The sequence below is a fragment of the Schistocerca nitens genome, chromosome 8 (assembly GCF_023898315.1).
Source record: "Schistocerca nitens isolate TAMUIC-IGC-003100 chromosome 8, iqSchNite1.1, whole genome shotgun sequence".
In the NCBI taxonomy this organism is placed as follows: domain Eukaryota; kingdom Metazoa; phylum Arthropoda; class Insecta; order Orthoptera; family Acrididae; genus Schistocerca; species Schistocerca nitens.
Window position 1 is genome coordinate 71324773 of NC_064621.1, and position 24016 is coordinate 71348788.

At 43.9% G+C, this 24016-nt stretch overlaps 1 pseudogene; it reads left to right on the forward strand.

Moving 5' to 3' along the window:
- The first annotated feature begins 215 nt into the window (after positions 1–215).
- LOC126199965 (5S ribosomal RNA) lies at positions 216–333 on the forward strand (annotated as a pseudogene).
- Positions 334–24016: the final 23683 nt, after the last annotated feature.

Consider the following 24016-nt stretch of genomic DNA (forward strand, 5'->3'; position numbering starts at 1 on the left):
TGCAAGTCTGCCAACTCATTTCCTCTTTTTTTAAAAAAAAATTCTTTATTCAAAAGTTAATTATAGTAATACATGTCAACCCACTACCTTACTACATTAGTGGGTCCTAAATTTTACAATCATATTACAATTACTGCAGCTTAATTTGCTAGTACTACAGGTATGTTAGTACTTGTATTATCTCAGCACTACAGGCCTTTCTGATTTACTATTCTCCCAATGGCCTTGCCGCAGTGGTAACATCGGTTCCCGTCAGATCACCGAAGTCAAACGCTGTCGGGCTGGGCTAGCACTTGGGTGGGTGACCATCCGGTCTGCCGAGTGCTGTTGGCAAGCGGAGTGCACTCAGCCCTTGTGAGGCAAACTGAGGAGCTACTTGATTGAGAAGTAGCGGCTCCGGGGGGGGGGGGGGGGGAGGTGGGGTGCTGACCATATGTCCCTCCATATCCGCATCCAGTGACGCCTATGGGCTCAGGATGACACGGCGGCCGGTCGGTACCGTTGGGCCTTCATGGCCTGTTCGGGTGGTGTTTACTTTTTTATTACTCTATTCTGCATTTATCTTGGTTGCTAGTTGGTAGTGACTAGTTCTTTACAGCTGTTGTTTGTATTACGTGTATGCAACTTTATCTATACCTAACTGATCTACACTACCTGCAGTGTTACAGGTGTGCCAGCATGTTACAAACCTACTTTGTTGGCCTTGCCCACCGAGCTAACCACAGTGGGCATACCCCTGGCACTGGACTGGCCTGAGACGTTAAATCGCTGCTGTGCTATCCTAATGAATTTTCCTATCTCATCGTACAACTAACCTATTTCTTGTATCTAGTCACTGTCGGTGAGTGTCGCGATCGGTTAGAAATATACACCTTCCCCCCTAATTCGAGACATGGCGGATCCCAGCCATGAAGCGGCTTGCCAAGTCCACGCCTCGGCGGAACAGGACAGGTGCACGGAGTCTAATTCGGGTTCGGATCATTGTCGATTGTTCCTTAAGAATTCTTTAAGAACTTTGCTGAATATTTGATCTGAGAATTTATTCAGGATGTGGAAAGTGTCCTCTTGCCTGAGCAGGTGGTGCGTGTCATTGTTAGAAAGTTACCTAAATTGACCTGCAACATCGTCGAAGAGGGGACACTCATTCACCACATGGTCTGTAGCGCCCTGCACAGCACCACAGTCACACGTTGGTGTAGCCCTCTTCCCGAACCGGCATAGGTATGTTGGGTAGGGTCCATGTCCAGTAAGAAAGTGCAGCTGTCCTCTGGTTGGTTTAAGGCAGGTAAGCTTTAAGCGCTCCTTAATGTACGGCAGCAACTCGTAAGTTCTTCGCCCTGTTTCATCATTGTCTCACTGGTCTTGCCATCTTCCCGCCCCCCCCCCCTTCTTTTAATTCCAGACTTATCCCCGACATAAACCCCCATTATTTCCACTACTTTTTCCCTCCTTTCTTTCTTCACATGTTCTCTGATTTTTATGTCAAGGGGATAGAGCCCCATTAATACTAGCATTGCCCCCCCCCCCCGCCCCCCCTCCCCCCCGACAGGAGTTGTTCTATACGTCCCTACCGAGCACAGGAGCAGGTTCCGCTGTACCCTTCTTACGGTCATGGCATGATGCAGGACCCTCGTGAGCCTGTGTGCCCAGACCTCTGTCCCGTATCCTACGATTGACGTTAGGATGCTGTTATGGTATAATTTAATTAGGTTGGCTGGGAGATGGAAGCGTTTGTGACCAATTCCAATTCCAAATATTTGGCATCACTGTGAAAATACCTGCAAGTCATTGCAGCAGTGCACAGCAGCTCGAGGTCACCAGAATACATGGATGTGGTTGGTTGGCTATATTCACTGTATAACTGAATATTGTTACTGTTATTTTGTATCTACATCTACAGCTACATGGTTGCACGTCACACTTGACTGCCTGGCAGAGGGTTCATCGAACCATTTTCATACTACTTCTCTACCATTCCACTCTTGAATGGCGCATGGGAAAAAGGAACATCTAAATCTTTCCGTTCGAGCTCTGATTTCTCTTATTTTATTATGATGATCATTTCTCCCTACCTAGGTGGGTGTCAACAAAATATTTTCGTATTCGGAAGAGAAAGTTGGTGACTGAAATTTCGTAAATAGATCTGGCCGCAAATAAGACCGCCTTTGTTTCACTGACTGCCACCCCAACTCGCGTATCATATCAGCGACACTCTCAACCCTACTGCGCGATAACACGAAACAAACTGCCTTCTTTCCACTTTAGATGTCCTCCGTCACTCCCACTCCTACATGGTAAGGATCCCACACCGCGCAGCAATAGTCCAGCAGAGGACGGACAAGTGTAATGTAGGCTGTGTCTGTAGTGGGTTTGTCGCTTCTTCTAAATGTTCTGCCAACAAAGCGCGGTCTTTGTTTCGCCTTCCCCATAATGTTATCTATATGGTCTTTCAAATTTAAATTGCTCGAAATTGTAATTCCTAGGTATTTAGTCGAATTGACAGCCTTTAGATTCGTGCGATTTATCGTATACCCAAAATTTATCGGATTTTTTTTTAGTACCCATTTCGATGGCCTCGCACTTTTCTTTGTTTAGTGTCAATTGCCACTTTTCGCACGATACAGAAATTCTCTCAAGATCATTTTATAATTGGAATTGATCGTCTGATGATTTTACTAGACGGTAAATTACAGCGTCATCTGCAAACAGTCTGAGGGGGCTGCTCAGATTATCACCTAGATCATTTATGTAAATCAGGAACAGCAGAGGGCCTGTGGCACTACCTTGCGGAACGCCAGACATCACTTCTGTTCTATTCGATGATTTTCCGTCTATCACTACGAAATCTCTCTGAGAGGAAATCACGAATCCAGTCGCACAACTGATACGATACTCCACATGCACGCAATTTGATAAATAGCTTGTCAGGAACGGTATCAAAAGCCTTCTGGAAATCTAGGAATATGGAATCGATCTGAGATCCCTTGTCGACAGCACTCATTACTTCATGGGAATAAAGAGCTAGCTAGCTGTGTTGCGCAAGAACGATTTTTTCTGAATCCGTGTTGGCTATGAATCAATAAGTCATTTTCTTCAAAGTGATTCATAATGTTCGAGTACAGTATATGCTCCAAACTCCTACTGCGATTTGGGGTCAGTGATATGGGTCTGTAATTCAATGGGTTACTCCTATTTCCTTGCTTGAATATTGGTGTCTCCTGTGCTACTTTCCAGTCTTTAGGAACAGACCTTTCGTCAAGTGAGCGGTTGTGTATGATTGCTAAAGAAAGGCGCTATTGTGTCTGCATACTCTGAAAGGAACCTGATTGGTATACCATCTGGACCGGAAGACTTGCCTTTACTAAGTGATTTGAGTTCTTTCGCAACACCTAACATATCTACTTTTACGTCACTCATGCTAATATCTGTTCTGGTTTGGAATTCTGAAATATTTACTTCGTCTTCTTTCATGAAGAAATTACGGAAAACTCTATTTAGTAACCCCGCTTTAGTGGCACCATCATCGGTAACATTTCCATCGCTATCGCCCAATGACGATATTGACTGTACGGTAATTATTGAATGATCATTTTACTATCTATTACAATAGAGAATGTTTAGTAACGAGTTATTTTTGTCCATAAAGTAAAGCCCATGTGTACAAAGGATGGCTTGAAAAAGGGAACATATTTTTGTGTAAATCTTGTACCTAAAATCACTAAAACGTCACCTAAGAACATTACCACATGAAGAATTTCCTTTCCAGCAGAAAATAATTCAGGTCTGAAAGGGTTAAATTAGTATAAGAAGTATGGACGGATTACAGAGTTTCTGCTTAACAGGTGATATAATCCTACTGAACTCTCTTGATAGTTCCGAGATCGACTGCGGTCACTTGCACTATTCTTAATCGACGGCTCTTTTGGAAACACCTTTGTAAAGTATGTAAGGTAATCTAGCCGAATGCATATTAGAAACTTTTCGATAACGGTGGGTATCGATAGCTTTATTTATATAAAAAATTAAATTTTGTCTAAATTGATTCCTTCCTGAAATACTGCTTTCATCTGATACAAATTTAACAATTTCGTAGCTGATTAGTGGAAAGAATAGACATATTGATTTTATGAAGTTATTTACACTAATTTTTCACCAAATTTTGAAATATTTACTTAAGGACGTTGTTGAAGCAAATTTAAATACGAGAGCAATGGAAACCACTGGGAAAATCATAAATGTTTTATTTGCAGCATTCAGCTAAACATTCCAGGAAATTCACTATAGAGTCGTTGCTCCGACTTCGAGAAGTGTTGCAGCGTTGTATCAACTTTACAATATCCTCGTCATAGAGGGCAGCCTCCTGTGCGTTCCGCCAGTTCTCTACGCTGGTCTGCAGCTCGCCGTCTGTGCCAAAATGCTGTCCTCGCAGCCAGCAGATCAAGTGAGTAAAAAGATGAAAATCAGAGGGATCCATCTCTGGATTGTTCCTACCGAAAACGCTGCAGGACTGGCTTTGTTGCAGCTGCGTTGTGCGGCCGAGCGTTGTCATGAAGAAAGAGAATGTCTGATGACAACATTGCTCTTCGCTTGTTCAGAATTGCCCTTCGTAGATGATTTTCTAGACTCGCCTGATCTACTCACTGAACAAGGTAACCGGTTGACACTCGCTTCCTTCCCTGACCGCCTGCACCGTGAACGCCTGTCGTCTGTACGCCCTGCTTTAAAGTTCCTGCACCATTGCCGCGTATTGCTGTCACGCATGGCACTTACATTACATCAGGTCATGTGGACTTCATGAACTTTTCAACATTTTTGGAAGGTGCCTATTTACAGTCTTCAGGTAAAGTATAAAATACATTTTTGACCATCTGATTTTTTAAATATATATATATATATATATATATATATATATATATATATATATATATATATATATGGTAATGACATGTAATTTTGTGACTTAAACTGTTTTCACATTAATCCGTGAAGATGGTCTATGACTAAAACTGGTCGATATTTGGGTTTTATTTAAAAAACAGCTGATGTTCGAACACTCATTTTATACATTGCATGAACTTTGGTTCTGGACGGGCATACTCAAAACACTGCACAGTGTATCTGTACCAAGTGTTATAGGATTTTCACTGTGGTTTTAATCTCGCGACCTATCGGACCTTTAAAAGGAAAATAGCCGAAGTAGTTTCGTCGGTAGCTATGTAAGTGCTTGCACTACTGACAAGTGTTGTATCTCTGTTTTGCTACCTGAAGCCTGAAGCGAAGACGTGTTGTATTAATGTGTGTTCTATATTCGGTTGTAAGAGAGACCTGTTTGTGCGGTCACACGGAAGTGAATTTGAAATTTGTTTAGTCATTATGAAACACTTTGCCTGCTAACTACAGAACAAAAAAAAAAAAAGATCGGAAGAGAAAAACTTATGGGGACTCATTTTTTACCAGCAGGAGCTATCTTTGTAATCAAAACTGATAAAACCTGTCGTATACTCATACTTTGAAGAACACAATGAAGTCAACATAAAACCAGCTATATACCAGATTTTATAATTGGTCAATGTGGGCATGACTACCTTCTTTCTTTATTGTTTTATGAATAATTACATACTACCAACGGCGTATCAACTTTACAGATAATAAATAACTGTTGAAAGAGAATGACACAAGTATAACCCAAAATTTTACCTCATAAAAGTTAGTCATAAACTATTATGACGGAGACTTTCGATTACAGCATAAGATTGATTAAAATTCTACGTCCCTGATCATACTAGTCATTTTGCTTACATTTTCTCTAGCTGTCAATGAATAATTCAAATACTGAGTTTTGGTTTACTCTTTAGTAATTATGTCTAACACTATGAACATTTGTTGGAAGGGAAACCTCCTGTTATTCACAGTGAGACAATAAATTTTGTGAGGAGTGTAGCCTCCCATGAATAAATCTCATAAAAGTCATATAATTTTGGCTCTTCTTTAAAAACTTTTGAAGCGACTAAAGTATTTCAATCAAAACACGATGTCAAAATACCTCGATTGTGATTACTAATTTTACTTGAGAGACGATGTTTTAATTACTGCTGATTAATTAAAACATCGAACAAATTTTTGCTTGTTGCGTGGAATCTCAGTTACTATTTAAAACGTGAAATGATGTTTCGCACCTGCATCACTGGAAATGCAAGCAGCCGAGATAAGTTTGTCCACAGAAATTGTGGACTTGGGATTGTGTATTATTAGTGGCGGTTCGTGTTAATGTCATTTTCGTAGGTACATCTTAAAGTCACCTGGTGAATTTAATTCTGAATATGACTTTTACGTCCCCAAACCAACGAGTAATTTTTACTATTTTCTTTATTTCTTTCACTGTTCATCCGTTGGTCTTGTTATTGTTACAGTGGTCTTAATTTCGAAAACTGATTAGAAGCCGCTCTTCGCGGAAGTCTATTCTGTGCAAGTGTGCACCTCTGCATAGCTACTGTAATCGACATCCATTTGCTTACCGGATTTCATGGTAGCCATAACGACATAATGACAATTAACGAATTTTATTAATGAGTTTTCCATGTGCTTACTCTACTCAAGTCTTGGTCTGCCCTTGTGATTTTACCCATCGCATTTAGTTATGCTATCAGCTTCTGTATTCCAAGATGACTCGGGATATGCGCTATCAGCCAAATCCTAATTTTAGTCAGGTTGTGCCAGAAATTACTTTCTTAACGAGTTCGGTTCAGTATCTCCAAATTACTTATTCGATCTACCCATTAAACTTCAGCATTTTTCTGTAGTACTACGTTTCAAAATATGAAATTCTCTTCTTCTGTAAATTATTTATGATCCATGTTTCAAGATTACGCTCTGGACAGGTATTTTCAGAAAATTCTTGCAGAGAGGTAAATTTGTATTCGATCTAAACAAATTTTTCTTTTTCGGAAAAGATTTTCTTGCAGCCTAGCCGCAAAACTAATCTACTGCTAGTGTCTCATTTGCTAATCTAATTCCTTGTGCAGCGCCTGATTTGATTCCAGTACTCTCTGTTACCCATACTTTACTTTTCTTAATGCCGATTTTATAACCTGTTTTCAACACGCTGCTCCAAGTCCTTTCCCGTCTCTGACAATACTACAATTTGGAATTAAATGATAGCATCAGTTTCACTTTTACTGAAATCAGTACCACACAGCTGCGGAAACTGCGTCACCATTCTACTTTTGCTGGACAACAGAAGAGTTACAATATCATTGGCGAACCACAAAGTTTTAGTTTCTTGTCCTAGAACTTTAACTGTCTCTGCAAATTTCGCTTTGTTTCCTTCGCGCACAAATTAGGGAACGTTTTCTGTAGCGTAGTCATCAATGCTTACTGTCTTGCAATTAGCAAACTGAGTGTACATTATTTCGATGTTACTGCAATTAATATTAAGGCCACTTTGATACTCGCTCAATTCAGTTGCTCCATCATCGGCTGAAGTTGCTTTAGATCCGAAATTAACAGTACAGTTACGCAAATTAACGGGTGATTCAGAAAACATTCATTTCTATGTAGTCCCTTCTTCTTACTAATTTTATGGTGTGCAAACCTGTTTCGAAGGCGAAGAAAATACCTTTGCTGAAATGGGATCTCATTATCTAATTCTGTGCTCAATTCTGATCTTTTCACTCTAGATGTTTTGAACGGATGCTGTAGCCTAGTTGTTTATACTCTTTAAAAAAACTGATGACGGTGTTCCTAAAATTTTGCCAGTATAAATCTTATCGTGACATATTCCTCATAGTCTATCAATTATACACAAAGTGGTCACTAGATTTCGCTGTATCTTTCTATAGCTTCATTGACAACCTGCATATAGTCTCTTAAGTGACAACCTTTCCTCCGGACGTTTGAGTTTCCAGAATTAGAGAGGTGAAGCAAACGGAATCTAGTGAGTGGCGATCTGGATGGTCGTTTCCGCGGTAAGAGTTGTTGACTGCTGTCGTGGAGGCACGCTGCGCCATCTGTGGAGCGAGCAAAGCCGAGGAGTGCGACGACGAAAGATACGAAAGAATACGAGGGAAACGGTTTCTCAGCGATGTCTCACGTAGAAGAGCTAGTCCGGCGTGAAGGAACGAACAATGCTGCAACGTGAAGTATCCTGAGAGAAATACGGCGTTCGCTGTGAGACGGCAACAGAGATATACGGACAAAAAGCGCAGCACAAGATATCGCAACTGTGGGATCCTGCGCACTCGTCTCTTATAGGGTGCATAAAGGATGCTGCTTTCCCGGGTAGCCAACACCACCTCCTCCCAAACACCCAATGTGGCTTTCGACCTTCCTTCTCTGCTGATGACCAACTCCTCCGCCTCACTCATCTCCTCTCCCTCCAGCTTAACTCCCGTCGCTCCACCATTTTTGTCTCCCTTGACCTCGAAAAGGCCTACGACCGTGTCTGGCATGCCGGTCTCCTGTTTAAACTCCAAACCTACGCCCTTCCTATCAACTGCATCCATCTGGTGGCCTCCTTCCTCTCCCACCGCCCCTCCAATGTTACCATCCATAATGACACTTCCTACACCTGCTACCCCTCTGCAGGTGTGCCCCAGGGCTCTGTCCTCTACCTCCTGTACACGGCAGATATGCCCCAACCCCCCCCCCCCCCCTCCAGTACACCTCTTGCAATATGCTGATGACACCGCATTCCTCGCCCTCGCTCCTACCCTCCAACGGTCCCAACGCCTTCTCCAGAATCACCTTGACCTTTTTGCCGCATGGTGTACCAGTGGCTCCTGAAACTCAACCCTTCCAAGACCCAGGCAATCAATGTAGGTCGTACCACTCGCTCCTTCCAGCTCCTGGATTTCTCCCTTACTGTCTGCGCCCGTCCTGTCCGCCTCACCCCCACCCTCACCTACCTCGGCCTCACCATTGACCGTCACCTCACCTGGATCCCGCATCTCCATCCAATCCAAAGCCCACAACCGCCTCCGACTCCTCAAACTCCTCTCCGGCCGGACGTGTGGGTTGCACCCCTCTACCATCCTCCACACCTACAAATCCTTAATTTGTCCCATCCTCTGTTATGCCAGTCCTGCCTGGATATCTGCCCCCCCCCCCCAATTCTATAAGTCCCTCCAGATCCTTGAGCGTCATGCACTCCGCCTCGCCTTCCGTATACGCCTCCCGTCCCTCACGCGGATCCTCTATGATCTCATTCCTTTCCCCCATCTGCTTCTATTCCTCGAACATATCTGCATCCTCTACACCTCCCGCCGTCTTGAACCCCCTCACCCCCTGGTTGCTCCTCTCCTCTCCGATCCCCGCCCCCTGCCACGTCTTCACCGTTGTGTCCCCCCTACCCTCCATCACTACACACTACATCTCCTTTCCCAAGGTGGCTTCCATCAACTCCCCCTCCCGGATGATGCCCTCTCTCCCTCCATTTATCCCTACTATCAACTCTGATCCTCACTCCCCCTCCTTTGTTCTTTTCCCGGGCTCCCTCTCCCCCCCTTCCATCCTCTTTCTTCCCCACCTCCCCTCTCCTTGCCCCATTCTCTCCCCCGTGTCCTTTTACATTTCCCTCCTCTCATTCCCTCTCCCCCTTCTCCCCCTTTATTGGTCCTCTCCCTCCTTGGTTCCCCCCCCCTTTTCGTTTTTTTTCCTCTCCTCCCTCCTTCTTTTTCACCCTCCTGCACGTCCCGCCCCCCCCCCCCCATCTGCCTTTGGCTCGGGATTGTCATCTTTGTGCTGCCACTTTCGTGCAGTGTTCTACAGTGAGTGTTCTACAGTGCGTGTTTTACAGTGAGTGTTCCGTGTTGTGTTTTTTGGGCCTTGTTGCGAACGGCCATCATACTGTCGCTGGGTGTGCCTTTTATCTCTTGCGAACAGAAACCAGACTGTCGCCGTGTTTTTTAATTGTGTGTCTACTATGTTACTTGTCTGATTCCTGTGTTTTATCTACATTGCCAACCCCTTTTGCTTTCTGTTTTAGCTTTCCGCATTTTTACGCCATTTTACACTTTAAATCACCATTTTATCGCCTGTTTTACCTTGTTTCTTTCTTCTTCCTTTATTTAAAAAAAAGTCTGTAGGCTGTAGAGCAGCGTAGTAAGCTGCTGCCAGCAGTTAAAAATCGATAAAGAAAGAAAAAAAACGGGTAGCTATACAATAATTCAAGCAAACCACATTAATAGTTTTTATCACAAAGAAGTGTATTGTTAATACTTTGTAGTTACAAAAACGTGTCGCAAGCGGTTGTGGACATGCAAACAGTAAGTGTCCTTCACTGTATACAGTGTCCATGTAAGCAATTAATATAAGGCACAAATTTCAGTGTAACAGTTAGGATGACTTGTAGTGCTTATTCTACCAGTGCGGTCGTGGTGGCAGGAGCGGCGCTTATATTCTCTTCTTGTACAGACCGCTCCTGTTGTGGTGCGGTCCTAGTCAGCGAGCTATTCGCTGACGTCGTCACACAGCCTTCCCTGCTCTTGCTTTCTTCGTCCTCGTGCCGGTGCTTGTAGTTACGCCTGAACAGTAACAATGATTTTGTAGTCCAATGTTCCAGGTAAGTTGTAACCTCCCCCTCACTTATCGACCTTAATGACAGTGAAAAATTAAACCGCGTGTACCTAATGGGAAATTTGGGAAAGCAATCGTCACCGAAGTTAATCTGTCGGTAAAGAGGGAGGAAAGGGTTACATCTAAATGGAAGGAAAAATGCAAATGAAACTGGTGGAAATTAATTTTGAAAAGGGGTAAAGTTAATAAAGAAAGTAAATGTGCGGCCGTTACGTCAACAATTAACTAGCGGTAATTAGATATTTGAGATTTGGGGGAAATCACGGTCGCCAGTCCTAAGGACAATTACTATAGTAACTGAAAAAGAAAGGTTATTACACATATAATTAGCACTAGAAGCGTGGCAACTGAAGGTTGACACGTGTAGTGTGAAAACTGAAAGTTTGTCAGAAGTAATAAATTTCGCTACACTCTGACTTAATTTAGCAAAAGAATTAATAAATCCGGAAAATCGAAAGTTAATTTAGTGACTGAAGTTAATAGTGAGCTTTCTTTCTGAAGCACATCGAAATCCAGCAGAATACGGTTAGCCTTGGACTACCTCAACAATCATTTCAAAAGCAACTTGACTCTACGCAATTTAGAAACAAGAGATTTAACTTTGAACTTGAATTAAATGATTCTGAATAATTAACAATAATAAAATTTAGTACGTACCAAGCTGAGCTGCAGTCACAGGTAAGCTAAAATATGCTAACAAAACTCGCACTCTTAATTTGTGCTTGTGTAATCTAACTATTGTAGCCAGCTATGCTTTAACTGCACTTGGAAACTAAAGTAATGAAATGCAATGATAGTACTTTAATGCTGGCGTCTGAATTTCAACGACACTCGGTTTCATTTCGGAAAAGGAAGGGACCCTGCTTGGTAATGCAATTGGGACAATGAGCAACAAAGGTTCATGCTGAGTTGCTGTAATTTTGCGAGGCAAATGGAACAATTTGAAAAGCTGAGGTCTGCCATACAGTTCTGAAACTTTACGTGCTTTTAGTCTTCCTTGTTAGTTGATTGAAGGTTTGAAGCCGTCGATCGAGGAGGTGGCGACGGTCATTCATTGTCGGCCGTCGCTGTTGCAGAAGCTGGATGTTGGCGCGCCTTCTTCTCGACACGGTCACCAAACGAAACGGGCTCTTGATGTGCGCCAGCTAATGCTTCCCGTCCGCGACACCATGTCAGAAACTATCATCGCGAGTCGAGCGCAATTACATGCTGCCAAACCCCGAAAGCGCGGCAACTCGCGGGAGCGTCACACAACACACCTGCTCCACTCGCTACTCCAGCTAGACCCCCACTGCTCTGCCCGCGCTCCACGCGGCAGAGTTAACCCTACCAAAGATCCTACACACTTTGATTCTTCACACGACCTATCGATGTAATCTTTCGATAGCAGTTTTACCTAGGCAAGACCCAGCGTAAAAATACAAATAATATTTACGAAACAAACCAATTATACATCGACATAAATGCATACATATATATATATATATATATATATATATATATGTATGTATATATATATATATATACATATATATATACATATATATATACAAATAGTAAACCAATTACAATATATAAAGGCACAGAAATGTCATATATTCAGGTAACAAAATAAGGAAAAAACTTACAGTACAATAGATGGAAATAGGAGGATATGCATTTCCGGCGTTACAAAGTCACCGGAAGCGTACTCTACTAGCATGCCGGGAATCAAAACGACATAACGATCGACGCAGTTCATGAGATTTTAAACGGGTCAAATTTTAGTATCCGACAATGGTTAGGCTTTGTGCTGTGTGCTCCTGTTCAAATGGTTCAAATGGCTCTGAGCACTATGGGACTAAACATCTGTGGTCATCAGTCCCCTAGTACTTAGAACTACTTAAACCTAACTAACCTAAGGACATCACACACATCCATGCCCGAGGCAGGATTCGAACCTGCGACCGTAGCAGTCGCGCGGTTCCGGACTGAGCGCCTAGAACCGCTAGACCACCGCGGCCGGCTGTGTGCTCCTGTGATTTGATTGTTCCGGTGTAGTGTGTTCGCTCTCTTTCGATTCGCCTTGCGGTGCGTGGGTTGGTGCGCCCTCTGAGATTCCGTGCGGGAAGCCGAAAGGGAGTCTCGGGCAGAGAGAGAGAGACGAGCGGGCGTGGGCGGAGCGACGCCGGAAGACCGCGGAAGTCTCGTCGGCAAGTGGTGTGAGTATGGCAGCTGCACTGGGGCCGGCCGAGCAGCCGAACTGGAGGTGCTGCAGTGACTCGCTGTCGTTCGTCCCGTTTACGAGTTCAACCTTCCTCACGCTGTGGCTACGGGCTGGTGTTATTCTGGCCATTACCTTGTTAGCGGCATTTGGATTAATATTGTTAAAGGCGAGCTGTTAGTTTGGTGCGTATTCATCTGGTGGAGTTACAGCGAGACTTCCTTCTGTCGTATTCTGGCTAGCGCTGCTGAGCAGTTGAATACTCCCATGTCGCGTGTCGAAATACTGACTTGTGCCCTGGTTGATTTACGTATGAACTTGACTGCCTATGTGGGCGTGTTTGCCTAAATTGTTGATGAAGTGTTTCACAATGCCCTTACTTGAGTGTCTTTAAAATGCATTTCAGTTTGTTACTGAACTTATGTCAGTTAAGGGACGACCAAATTGTCACGCTAGTCAAGTAAAGTTTAAGACTACTGTGAAACCACTGTTTACCTGTTGATTACAATTAATTCAATCTTAGCCAAAGCTAGGTATAATTCAAGGCTAATTGTAAGCGCCGTGTGTGTTTGTTTTTTTGTCCTTTTCTCTTACTCACTACTGTTGAATGTTGAACTGTTTTGGAAACCCCTTTGACGTCGTTTCACGGTGTGGTTTTAGAAAGAGTTTTGTAGGTACTGTTAACGGCTCCTGTTGCAAAGGAGTTTCTGGCCCACACATCTATCGCACGCCAGGGGTTTAGTGCCAACCGCCAACAGTGCGGTAAATTGTTATCAATCCTTTTCGAATCACCGTCTGGCCTACGACTAGTGATCGATTTCTGTGGTAAAATTCAAATGGAGGCACTGTCTTGTTAACTTGTCTGATCTGAATGTGCTTGCCTTGTAAAACAGTTCAATACTGATTCTGAATAGTTTAATCAGTAGTAGGGCACTCGTTATTCTGGACCAGACTCTACTTGGCATTAATTGCATTGTCTTGGTAAATCGGTGTGCTACGTAAGATTATAACGCAAGCGCCGTTGTGGGTAATATTTACCATTTAACTATATGAGTTGGTTCTGTGAATCATTGTGGCACACAAGGTCACGTAACACAGTGCTGCAGTGGGCAGATATTGCTATACCTCTGTGATATTATTTCCTATAAGCCATTGTTCCCATTAGGTTATGTAAGGCTTCAATACAGTGACCAGTTTGGTAATTTTCTGTGTTTCGTAATAACATTTTACAAGCATTAAAATTTTGGAAATGTTTAAATCTCATATTTGCAGATTGTTTGATGTTAGATAACTTGTTGATGATTCATGTTAAATCAGCTGATGTACATTTAAATTGAACAAGTTATAAGTCAATATGTTGTTACCAGTAACTTGCATGAATTTTCTTGCGTAATAAATTAAATTTTATATTCTATCCTCAATTTGTTGCTCAGCCTTCCACTCCAGCAGCCCTTGCATCCTGCTCCTAATCATATCAGGGTTCCCCATCCAGCCGAAGTGTCGATATGGAGGAAAGGTGAGAGATTCTCGGGCTTCATAACGTAGCCGAGGCTTACTCTCCCAGATGGCGATGTCGGAGTTGCAGGTGTGTTACGCATTCCTCTCCACTGACGTGAGAGTGCTTGTAAGTACCTAGGGCCGCACTTGACCGGCAGTTCTTTGCACTCTTTGAAAGCTTCGACAGGCACTATCAACAGTAGAGTAATTGACCTCGCCTGTACATATGTCTACTCGATTCTGATGATTCCCTAGACCGTTTGCGCGCAATTACAACGACTTCCGCGTCGCTCTGGATTTAGTTCACTTCGTGACCACAGGAACCGCCAGCATTAGCGCCAGAGCGAGTGATCATAAATTATGTTCTAACTACGTCGAGTAGGATAGAAAACAAATATTCAAGAGGACATTCTGCAAGGAAGGACAATTATTTCCGAACCCAAGAAGAAGCTGTTCGCCGTACCAAAGAAAACTGCCAGGTAACACTGCTAAAAATGCATCGCAGGTAACGTGGAAGGCGCGATGGAAATGTTACGAGCCCTTGTCAGACGATCGCAATGCCCGGGAGGAACTCGTTCGATGCTAATTGTACGTGGCGCACGCCACGTAAACGGAAGACGCCACTACATCTGTTTACTTATACAAAGCTGGCTACCTTCTCAAAAAATGGTTCAAATGGCTCTGACACTAAGGGACTTAACACCTGAGGTCATCAGTCCCCTAGAACTTAGAACTACTTAAACCTAACTGACCTAAGGACAGCACACACATCCATGCCCTAGGCAGGATTCGAACCTGCGACCATAGCGGTCGCGCGGTTCCAGACTGAAGCACCTAGAACCGCTCGGCCACACCGGCCGGCCGCTACTTTCTCAGAACGCCAAATAAACTTGTGGTCTTATCGATCATCATTATACACAGGCGTCCAAAATGAAAGCAACAAACCGCTGTTTCCGCGTCCAACGTCTAATTCACACTATAATCATACAAACTACCAACAGATGTCCATATGATCGCGTTCTGCACGGAAGATGGCATTCCGGTCAACGGACAACCACGCCAATGATGACGTCAGGGCACCTATCAAAAGGGGTAGTGTTTACCGGGGAGTCCCACATATACAGTCGGTGTGCACACAGATGGTGCAATATGGCACAGAAGAGACTGTTGCGAATCTCAATCAGCGATGAGTACAAATTAAATGTATTAGGACTTATTCAGCGGGAGAGGCAGCTAGGTGTACACTCCGGTACGGAAGCATTGCGACAGTATTTGTCGATGATGCAGGCCAGCGCCGACGAAGCGGCGCCACGTGACAAATGACGTTACGTGACTAGCTGGACGCTGTAGCCGATGCGTAACAGGGATCAAAGTAGCTTTCTCACATCACATGATGATGGAAATATACCGTGGTCGGCCTCCAGGGAGGAGGTATAGAACATTCTAGAAGCTTTCCGTGACGTACGAAGGTAGTATAAATAGAGGGTCAGGAGGACCCTATAGGCAGTCTAGGTCTTCTGAGTATGACGACGCAAGCTCCGTGTCGTCCTACGCAGAAGTGGGAACTTAGTACCATTCGCTAGCCTCGGCTCTGCAACAGCCAGGGAGGTAGATTCCGGAGCAATAGATTCAACTGACAGAAAGTAGTGCAAGATGGTGCCAGTAGGGATTCTCAGTTATCAAACTATAAGGGCTCTTATGAATTCTACCCTGCAGCAGTAATCACTCCTCACCGAGTTCCGTATCCTGCACCTTAGCATTAGCTGGCTCCTTCTTGCTGTCGGAGTTGCAGAAACTGCCCGCGCCTACTTCTGCTCTTGGAGAAAATCGATTGAGGTAAGTCCCCCTGCATCCAATTCGTGCCAATCTCACTCCCTCTCGGGACACGACAAGACGCCTACCAGACTCTGTGTGGTGGAGGACCATAGGAAGAATGGAAGCAGGACAGTCGCAAACTGATGTGGCTCGATGGCTTGATGTGAATCGCTCTGTTGTTTCTCAGATCTGACGACAGTTTATAGGGCAGGGCCGATGACATTAGAAAGAGAGGACTGTTATTTGGCTGAAAGAGCACGACGGTACCGCCTTGGTACTGAGCGGCAACTGGCATCTGACCTCGCAGCATCCACTGGACGTGTTCCGTCGAGGCAAATGGCGCACAAAAGGCTTCCGCAACGTGGCTTTTACTGTCGGAGACCTACTGTATGTGTACCTCTGACGCGTCTTCTTAGAGGGGAACGTCTAGAGTGGAGTCGTTAATATGCCATGTGGAATGTGGAAGAATGGGCCGATGTTCTTCTCACAGACGAGTCCCGATTTGGTCTGTAGAGTGATTCTCCAAGCATTCGCATCTGGAGGGAACGTAGAATAGGATTTCGCGACCCAAACATTGTGGAAAGGGACCGACATCGAGGAGGATCCCAAATGGTGTGGGCAGGGGTTATGCTGATCACTCGAACATCTCTTCATAAAATTGTATGGGTGAATCAGATGCTGTTAGATATCTTGACGATGTATTGGGACCTCATGTGCGGTTGTTGCAAGGTACTATGAATCCAGGCTTCGCATTGATCGACCTCAAAGAGCGTGGGTGGTTAATTTTTCGTGAAATGGATTTCGCGCATGGCGTGGCCTGCTCAGTCTCTCGATTTGAATCCCATAGAGAAAGTCTGGGATGCACCAGGGAGACGTGTTGCATCCAGCATACACTCTCCAAGTCTTCCGAGCGGTTATGCAGGAAGAACAGGCGTTATTGTCTCAACATGAGATTGATGACATCACAGCAATCTCTGTTGGTCAATCATGGCCAGGGGACATCGGCTGGTACGTACTTTTCACTGTCAATAAACTTTACCAACAGCAGTACACTTTACTATATTTTAATTTTATTCTGAAAGGAACCAGTTTCGGCAATTCATTTTACCATCTTCAGGCCCCATATGCTTTTTTCAAATCAACGCAACTACTGCTGTCACGTCTTCGTATGAAGCATCTGTAAAACCATTGGAATTCACGATGTCCAGTTTTATGGCGCTATACGGTAAGTTCGTTGATTTGAAAAAAGCGTGTGGGGCCTGAAGATGCCAAAATGAATTGGCGAAACTGTTTGCTTTCAGAACAGAATAAAATATATTAAAGTGTACGCCTGTTAGTAAAGTTTATTGACACTGAATAATCACTTACAGCATGCCCCGTTGTTCTCAGGCCTCTATTGCAGCCAGAGGAGGTCACACCCCATACTGATCTCATTGAGCAGTTGTCTGAATGAGTGTGCAAGTCCCTTAAGTTGGAAAAAACGAAGAACATTTTTGTCGATCGTTATGCATGTACAGTGTTTACGTTTTGTATTCGTTACGTTGTTTCTACTTTACTATTGCCTGTTTATTCTGTTTTGTGGCAAAATGAACACAACCTTGGAAAATTTAAGTTAGTTGCTTTAATTTTGGACACCAGTGTATTCATCTCTAATATCTTCATTACAATAAACTCCAGCACAACAGTTATGAGTACTGGTAAAAGATCTGAGGAACTGCATGATGTTCGTCATTGGACATGCCGGGGATTTTCCTCGAAGATCACGAAGATCCTGACAAGGACCTGAAAGTCCACCATATAGTTTATTCCGTGGGGAATCTGGAACCAAAAGTAGTTCCATCAAAACAGTGTTAGTAGACAGCAGAAAACAACGACTGAATTCCGTTAAACCTTGGAATATCGTGGCTGACAGCCTTAAAACACGGAGCTGTCATTTGCTCTCAGATGATTCGAGCGAAAATCTCCGCCAATGCACTGCCCTCTTATACCTGTGTACACGATACTACCGCCACCTGTATATGTGCATATCGCTGTCCCATGACTTTTGTCACCTTAGTATATACTCCTAATACACAATTCTCACATACTGCCTGGAAAGGGGTGATGGTGCGCGGAGGAAGAAAACCCATTCCGATTAGGTGGCTGAACCCACCCTCCAGGTCTCTTAGTCGACAACACACTATGATTCTTTCTTTCTTTGTATACCTCTCTCTAATTGGCTGGTTAAAAGGTTGACGGAAATCAAGGGCGTATAAACTCGAATAGGATAATCGACTGTCTTACATACTGCCCAAGTCTGAATAGCTTCAGGAACAAATTATCTGCTCGCTAAAACAGCGGAGTACAGGCTGACGGGCTTCAAGTGTACAGGTTCAGACGCCAGCCATGCCTGACTTTCGTGTTTCAGAAGGGCAAACGTTTGAAGAACAGAAGGGTGTTCAGTGTTTAAAGTCCCGTCGACAACGAGATCAACAGATACGTAGCATAAACACGGTTTAGCGAAGTGTAACCTTTCAAAGGAACCATCCTAGCATTTGTCTTAAGCGATATGGAAAATCGCGGAAAACTTAAATTTGTATGGTCAGGCGGGTACTTGAACCACCTTTGTAGGACGTCTTCTCCTGACGGCGTGACCCTGGTTTGCTGCGCTTTTATCTTGCTACTACTTGATCAAGTTCCATGTGAAATGAGCTGTTGAAGTCCTCCTAGAATACTTTACTATGTCACAAAGAAAAAGAAACTGAGCAGGACGTTTTTTCACAGTTAATATTACAGGGATCTAAGTGTTTTAAAGGGACTCATTGCGTAAAGTTATGATGAACCCATGTCCCGAAGTGTACCGCTCGAATGTAAAATAGGCGTGAAGTTAGGACCAGTTTCAAATATTCCGCCCCACAGTCCGCACAGAGCGGAACCACAACCTGTGCGGTCTACAGGATGTGTTTTGAGTACCCGTTGCCAGGTTCTCTTCTACGTGACGAAAGACGCCCTCCACAGTGTCTAAGAGACGCGACTTTGTGGCTCTACAGTAGGCCCCCCAAGCTGTGAACATACCAGTTCCTCGCAGCAGTTGTTGTAGTTGCAAGAGAATACTATGAGATGTCATAATTACGACAGGGACTGGCGACGGCGTCCTCTTCATAGTTGTGTGCGTACCGTGAAGAGGGAGACTCGAAAACGATCCTATCTTCAAACTTCAAGAGCCAAAGAAACTGGTAGACCTGCCTAATATCTTATACGGCCCCCGCGAGGACGCAGAAGTGGCATGGACTCCACTATTGTCTAAAGTAGTGCTGGAGGGAATTGACACCATGAATCCTACAGGGCTGTTCGTAAATCCGTAAGAGTACGAGGGGGTGGAGATGTCTTCTGAACAGCACGTTGCTAGGCATCCCAGATATGCTCAATAACGCTCATGTCTGTGGAGTTTGGTGGCCAGCGGAAGTGCTTAAACTCAGAAGAGTGTTCCTGGACTCACTCTGTAACAATTCTGCACCTGTGGGGTGTCGCATTGTCCTACTGAAATTGCCCAAGTCCGTCGAAATCCACAATGGACATGAATGGATGCAGGAGATCAGACACGATGCTTACATACGAGCCAGATGTCAGAGTCGTATCTAGACGTATCAGGGGTCCTTATCACTCCACCTGCGCACGCCTCACACCATTACAGAGTCTCCACCAGATTGAACAGTCCCCTGCTGACATGCAGTGTCCACGGACGCATGAGGTTGTCTCCATACCCGTACACGTCCATCCTCTCGATGCAGTTTGAAACGTCGGACAAAGCAACATGTTCCAGTCGTCAACAGTCCAATGTCGTTGTTGACGGGACTAGGGCAGGCGTAAAGCTTTGTATCGTGCAATCATCAAGGGCACACGAGTGGGCCTTTGGCTCTGAAAGTCCATATCCATGGTGTTTCATTGAATGGTTCGCACGTTGACGCTTGTTGATGACCCAGCATTGAAATCTGCAGCAATTTGCGGAAGGGTTGCACTTCTGTCACGTTCAGCGATTCTCCTCAGTCATCGTTGGTCGCGTTCTTGCAGGATCTTTTTCCGTCCGCAGCGATGTCAGAGATTCCTGATATTCACGGTACACTCTTCTAATAGTCGAACGGGAAAATCGCCACTTCATCGCTACCTCGGAGATGCTGTGTCCCATCGCTCGTGCTCCGACTATAACACACCGTTCAAACTCACATAAATCTTGATAACCTGCCATTGTAGCGGCAGTAACCGATCTAACAACTGCGCCAGACACTTGTTGTCTTATATAGGCGTTTCCCACCGCAGCGCCATATTCTGCCTGTTTACATATGTCTGTACTTGAATACGCATGCCTATGGCAGACTCTTTGGCGCTTCAGTGTATATCGAAATGGTACATTTCTAGACATTGGTTCATTATCAGTACTTTACCTGCTGCCTAGGAGAGCACGGCAAGTGTCATAACTCTGTTTCCCATAAACATCACTGTGAAAGACAGGTCAACATAACACATGTCTCGGCTTATCAGATGTGCGAGCGTTTCTGAGAAAACGACCGTCAAAATTCTCGAAATACTTTATATGCCTCTTAGTCGATAACCATTTCGGCCGCCCATTTTTGTGCCCCGTGTCTGAAACCCAATTATTGTGTTTATTCTGGTTTCCCATTTATCTACCCATGTCAGTAGAAGATTACTAATTATGAATGAATAAAAAAAGGGCACAAAAATGAACGCTAAAAATGATTTGAACTATTTTCAAAAATAGTTCAAATGGCTCTCGGCACTATGGGGCTTAACATTTGAGGTCATCAGTTCCCTAGTCTTAGAACTACTTAAACCTAACTAACCGAAGGACAACACACACATTCATGCCCGAGGCAGGAATCGAACCTGCGACCGTCGCAGCAGCGCGGTTCCGGAATGAAGCGCCTAGAACCGCTTGGCCACAACGTCTGGTGAACTGTTTTTGGTAAAATTCTTGTAGTGTATCTCGATTCATAATCAGCCACAGGCGCCAGTGATCCGTTATGCGTGGTTTGCCGCGAAACTATTTCCAACTCGTGAAATCTTCAGCAATATTAACGAGTGTTATGTCCCGATTGAGAGTCATACGACGAAACATTGCGATGCTTGTGATGTTCGGAATTTCTATGCTTGGAATGTTTCTGTGATGGCTATCACTCAAGGGAGTACACCGTGAGTTCCTGTAGAATAGACATAAGATAAAAATTGTTAATTAATACACGAATAAAATATAAGAACACGAGTGTGTATAACGATTGAAGTCCCTGAAAATACTATAAACACATATAATATACAGGGTGATTCAAAAAGAATACCACAACTTTAGGAATTTAAAACTCTGCAACGACAAAAGGCAGAGCTAAGCACTATCTGTCGGCGAATTAAGGGAGCTATAAAGTTTCATTTAGTTGTACATTTGTTCGCTTGAGGCGCTGTTGACTAGGCGTCAGCGTCAGTTGATGCTAAGATGGCGACCGCTCAACAGAAAGCTTTTTGTGTTATTGAGTACGGCAGAAGTGAATCGACGACAGTTGTTCAGCGTGCATTTCGAACGAAGTATGGTGTTAAACCTCCTGATAGGTGGTGTATTAAACGTTAGTATAAACAGTTTACAGAGAATGGGTGTTTGTGCAAAGGGAAAAGTTCTGGACCTCCGAGAACGAGTGATGAAAATGTAGCACGTTAGAGAATTGGCTGTTCCCTCAGCTCGAACAAGAAGCACAACAATTCATATTTCAGCAGGATGGAGCGCCACCACATTGGCACTTATCTGTCCGTAACTACCTGAACGTCAACTACCCGAGGCGACGGATCGGCCGCCAGGCAGCCCGTGACAGAGCACTTCATCACTGGCCTCCAAGAAGCCCTGATCTTACCCCCCGCGATTTTTTCTTATGGGGGTATGTTAAGGATATGGTGTTTCGGCCACCTCTCCCAGCCACCATTGATGATTTGAAACGAGAAATAACAGCAGCTATCCAAACTGTTACGCCTGATATGCTACAGAGAGTGTGGAACGAGTTGGAGTATCGGGTTGATATTGCTCGTGTGTCTGGAGGGGGCCATATTGAACATCTATGAACTTGTTTTTGAGTGAAAAAAAAACCTTTTTAAATACTCTTTGTAATGATGTATAACAGAAGGTTATATTATGTTTCTTTCATTAAATACACATTTTTAAAGTTGTGGTATTCTTTTTGAATCACCCTGTATAATACGTATATGACACTTATTGTGAAACCCAGTAGTAATTTAACAGTTAATTTAACGCCCTTGTATCTCGTAACTTGACAATAATAACCTTTTACGGACAAGGGAAAATAAATGAAAGAAATCAAACACATGAAAACAATTATCGTGTTTCGAACTCAGGACGCAGGAGTGACAAACGGTGAGGATTCCCGGTATGGCACCAGCTGAACCGAGGTTATCCAGAGCTAAAAGACATCCGTATTACGTCGAAAACTTTGTCGGTCGTCTTCTCAGAAACGGTCGAGTATCAAGTGCTCCATCAGCATTTAATCTGTATAATCTGTGTAAATATACATTAGCGCAAACCACTTCAGACGAGAATAGCTCGAGGTTGTGCCGAGACCTTCTCTTCTGAAATAGATGGAAATAGGCCATTACTAACCAACATGCTACTTAGACTGTATTACTCATACAAATGCAGCATATCACTTCCCTTTATATATTAAAAATTATTCTTAACGAAGCTCAATGTGTTACATTTTCTTTATTTATTTTTCTTTGACATTTGCATTGTATAAATTATATTCTCATCAACTATGTAGTAACAAATTGTATGGAACAATTTTAACAATTGTTAAGCATTCAATTCGCTGTAACCTCAGAGAAATCTTTATATATTATGTTCTTTATATTATTTAAGAAAGCATTAACAACTGTATACCAATAAGACTGTAAAAATCAGATGGCCTTTGCTCTTTGATTCAGAAGCATAAGACCCACCTTACATTTCAAGGCCATAGGTTACTCTGTACTGTTGCCGGCCGGATGGCCGAGCGGTTCTAAGCGCTTCAGTCTGGAACCGCGCGACCGCTACGATCGCCGATTCGAATCCTGCCTCGGGCTTGGATGTGTGTGATGTCCTTAGGTTAGTTAGGTTTAAGTAGTTCTAAGTTCTAGGGGACTGATAACCTCACAAGTTAAGTCCCATAGTGCTCAGAGCCATTTACTCTGTACTGTTAATGAAATAAATAAATAAATAAATAGTATCAACGGACAAGCCGTGACACGCGTTCGCTTAGTTTGGCTCGTCTTCCACGGAGCGGAGTTTCTGGGAAATCGGGTTTTCATCTACAGTTCCCCCTAGAAACCTGTAATAGAAATTATGAAACACTGCCTTTAGTTCCATTGTATAAAACGTCGGTCTCATATCTGGGCTGCTACAGACCATACAAATTACTTGCTTACGTCAGAATATTCGCCATATTATTTGCTATAATTTAGCGAAAAGCGCACCTTACTAATCTAGGGCACGCCTGTCTCAGTACAGTCTTCGTCACCAGCCGTACGATGTACGCTACTGTACGAAGAGCAACCTACCACTTGCCTATCCCACGCATTACGGACTTCATCGATAAGCATGTACACATCCGTGTTGCCTCCGCAATTTTCCTAATGTCCACCGCTGCAGAGGCAGCTCTCGAGAGCACGGCAGAGTCAAACTACACTTCATGCGTAAAACGGTCCGACGAATGATGCCTATTACCGAGTGCCAGGTAATAACAATGGCGGATAGTAGGGGAAGAAATGTGGGTCACGGTAATTGTGGCGGCACTTGGCGTTTTGTATAACGGTAGACACCAGCTACAAGAACAGGAGGAAGCAGAGGAAATCCCTGCCCCACTTGCGGGAGGGGGAGGCGGGTGTCTTACGTGGCTCATAAAA